Source organism: Octopus bimaculoides, chromosome 3, assembly GCF_046866305.1.
Source record: "Octopus bimaculoides isolate indiv1 chromosome 3, ASM4686630v1, whole genome shotgun sequence".
NCBI classification, from domain to species: domain Eukaryota; kingdom Metazoa; phylum Mollusca; class Cephalopoda; order Octopoda; family Octopodidae; genus Octopus; species Octopus bimaculoides.
Genome location: NC_142930.1, coordinates 110341539 through 110345791, shown reverse-complemented (window position 1 = coordinate 110345791; position 4253 = coordinate 110341539). Strand labels below are relative to the sequence as shown.

The 4253-nt window shown below is 36.7% G+C and overlaps 1 pseudogene; it reads right to left on the bottom strand.

Moving 5' to 3' along the window:
- Nucleotides 1–769: 769 nt before the first annotated feature.
- Nucleotides 770–1789, bottom strand: LOC149136656 (histone-lysine N-methyltransferase SETMAR pseudogene; annotated as a pseudogene).
- Between the last annotated feature and the right edge of the window lie 2464 nt (nucleotides 1790–4253).

Sequence of the window (4253 nt, the reverse complement as noted above, 5' to 3'; positions counted from 1 at the left end):
TATCATACCCAATATCTAAGTACGTTTTTATTTTGTCGTTCACAATATTTTTTGTTACATGATATAATATGCATTCACATTCATCATATGAGAATGGAGAAGCATGCTTTTGAATTCCTAAGGTCATCTCTGGTCACTCGTTTCATACATCCATTGCTATAAGATATATATAAAATTTAACATATTGATACTTGTATTCATTTAATATAGTATATTGATATATTGTCGATAGCTGGCTTATATTTTAGTGAATATTCTCAAATACATACATGCATACAGGTAGATAGATAGATAGACTGATACTCATACACACACACATACAGTATGTATATATTTATCCATATATGTGTGCGTATATATATATATATATATATATATATATATATATATAAAGAATGTGTTATAATACCATTCCACATACACAAAAACAGCCATACCAACAATCCAACATACCTCCATCATCAGCTGCCCCACAGATATCATTATGTTTTCAACACCTGGGCAGTATTATTCAATCAGGCAGTGACAACAGCACTAAAATAAGTGTTGTTTCGGAACAAACATACCATATATATATATGTGTATATATATATATATATATATATATATATATATATATATATATATATATATTTGTAAATTTAGCCAGCATTGTGGTGTTGAGCACTCATTTGAAAGTTATATTCCAAAGTATATTAGGTTGTCAAGAAAGTTCTTGCGGTTTTTAACCTTTAAATTCAGGTGCACATATCTTGGCTCAAACAAAACTTTATTGATCAAAATAAACACCATCAGAATCAACACACGTTTGCCAACACGAAACATATTTATTTATGCCAGTAGCGTAAAAATCCTGCGTTCTGGTGGCGATGAAGTTGTTGAAGACGTGTTTGGCATCGTCTTGGTTTTTGAAGCATTTCTCACGCAGGAAGTTGTCAAGGTGTTTGAAAAAGTGGTAGTTGGTTGGCAAGAGGTCTGGTGAGTATGGCAGATGAGGCAGAGTTTCGTAGCCCAATACGTTCAACTTCTGCAGGGTCAGTTGTGTGACATGCAGCTGAGCATTGTCGTGGAGAAGAATTGATCCGTTTCTATTGACCAATGCTGGCTGTTGTTGTCAGAATTTCTTATACATTTCATCTATTTGCTGACAGTACTTCTCCGCCATAATGGTTTCGCCTGCATCCAAAAAGCTGTGATGGATGAGATCGGCCGCAGACCACCAAATAGTCACCTTCTTTTGATGCAACTTTAGCTTTGGGAAGTGCCGTGGAGCTTCGTTGGCATTCAACCACTGAGCTGAGCATTCCTGGTTGTTGTAAAGAATTCACTTTTCATCGCAAGTCACAATCTGGTCGAGAAACAGGTCATTCTTGTTGCGTAAGAGAAGGGAAGACGACACTTCAAAACGGCGTTTTTTTTTTTGGTTATCATTCAATTCGTGCGGCATCCATTTCTCAAGTATTTTTGTTTATCCAATCTCTTTCAAGTGGTTGGAAATTGTCGTATACGTTATGTTTAATTCAGATGCAAGCTCTTGAACAGTTGTGCGTGGATTGGTTTCGACTAAGGCTCTTAGTTGATCATTGTCAACATCTGATGGCCGATCACTATGTTTATCATCTTCAAGACTCTCGTCACCACTACAAAATTTCTTGAACCACCATCGTGCTGTACGTTCATGAATGGTTCCTGGGTCAAACGCATCGTTGATATCGTGAGCTGCTTCAGCAGCTTTTCAGCCTAGCTTGAACTGGAATAAGAAAATTGTGCGAATTTGCTTTTCATCCATGTTGTATTCAACATCCCCCCCCCACACAAAATGGCCTAACTATTCAAAAAGAAAGAGTAATACAATTAGATAGAGCGAAAAACGGGCTTTAAAATGCTATATAAAGTCAAAGTAATTTAACGAAACTTAATTTGAAAATGCATCATTTAAAAACCCAAATTAAAAATTCCGTGAGAACTTTCTTGACAACTTAATATATATCATCATCATCGTTTAACGTCCTCCTTCCATGCTAGCATGATATATATATATATATATATATATATATATATATATATATATATATATATATATATATATATATATATATATGAACTATGTATGTCAATAGATATGCACATGCATACAACATACATATATACGTACATGCATCAGTGGATAATATGATGAAGACATTTTGGGACAACTGCTTATGATGTAGGTGATATCTTGAGTGTTAACTCCACAAAGTCAGCACCAGTTATTACATTTTGCTACTTTTCCTGCATCTCTGTCCCTTTTGTGCATCAGTATTTGGTTGATATTTCCAACGTGTGTATGTACAAAGGTGGCGAGCTGGCAGAAACGTTAGCATGCCGGGCGAAATGCTTAGCGGTATTTCGTCTGTCTTTACATTCTGAGTTCAAATTCCGCTGAGGTCGACTTTGCCTTTCATCTTTTCAGAGTCGATAAATTAAGTACCAGTTATGCACTGGGGTCGATGTAATGGACTTAATCCCTTTGTCTATCCTTGTTTATCCCCTCTATGTTTAGCCCCTTGTGGGCAATAAAGAAATAAGAAACGTTAGCATGCCGGGCAAAATACTTAGCAGTATTACATCTGTCTTTACGTTCAGAGTTTATATATATATATATAAAACGTATGCATGTATGTATTTATGTATTTATGCATATATATATGTCTGTACACTGCAACCATTGTTCATTTGTTGCTTTGTGGCTCTTTCTTAGAAGTTTTCATTTCATTGCTTATTTGATTGGTTATGTTATTTTATTGGAAGTTAATATACGTTTTTTTGCTGTTTTTATATTCACTTGTAATGTGAAACTCACAACATGTGTTAGCTAATTATTAATTCAGTTTGGTTCATCATGTGTATCTAATCTCTGATCATATCACAAAGTGTATCAGAGTCATTTTGTCATTCTTTTGATATTGTATAATAGCACATAAAACATTAATTATTAGGTGGCTGTGAAAATAATGTCTGACTATCAGTGACCACATTTCAGAATAACATGAATGCCTGTCATTTTAGTAAATATATGCATATGTATGTGTTTGTGTATGTAAGTATACATATATGTGCATGCATACACACAGATATATAGATATACACGCACACACATACATACATATATATATATATATATATATATATATACATACATACATTTACACACACGCACCCACACGCACACACACTCACACACATACATTGATGTGTATATGCATGAATATATACATATATGTTTGTGTGTATGTATTTATTTATTTATTTATTTATGGGTTTCAGCCAAGTGGCTGTGGTCATGCTGGAGCACCACCGTGATTTTCCGTCTTTATGCTGTGCTCTCTTCACGTTCCTTGCATGGCTCTTCTCCTCCACCTGATATAGTCCAATCAAGAGTTTTGATGGCACCTCTGGTGTATAAGAGAATTTGACATCGCTGCCCTAAACTGTGTCTTATTTCGAGCCATTGGTTCGTCTGGTATGGTGGAGAGGAAAGCATCGAGTTTTGTCTTGAAGACCTCCGCATCCATGTCTTGCAGGTCTCTCAAATATTTTGGCAGGGCATTGAAGAGCGGAGGTCCTCTGAAACCGAGGCTGCTGCAGTATCTCGTTCTTATGTGAGATGCAGTGGACGGCACCTTTGGCACCATGCAGTGGCGACCCGTGCGGGCATTCCTGTAGTATTTGAAGCCAAAGTTTGGCACCAGTCCTTCCAGTATTTTCCATATGTATATTATAACATATCTTTCCCGCCTGCGCTCCAGGGAGTAGAGACCTAGTGCCTTCAGTCGTTCCCCGTAGTTCATCTGTTGGACTGTGGCGATCTTTTTTGGAAATTCAGGTTGGATATTGCTTGAGTCCTCCTGGTAGGGTGGGTGTCAGTGGGTTTTCTAGGACCATACATAGTAAATTCTATAATGTTATGATCTGAGAGAGATGTGGGCGTTATTTTCACATTATGGATTAGGCTCACATTGTTTGTGAAACAGAGATCTAAAATATTGCTTCCCCTGGTTGGTTGGAGTATCACTTGTTCCATGAACAGCATGTTGGATAGTTCTAGCAATGATTTTGCCTGGCTTTGTTCATGCAGTGACATCCCAGAGAGGACGTGTCCTTCAGGCCATTTAACATTTGGGAAGTTAAAGTCGCCTAGGAAAAGTATGTTGATGTGTTGGTCCAGATTTGTCAAGACCTCTTCTATGCGTCTGAGCATACAACTACATCAA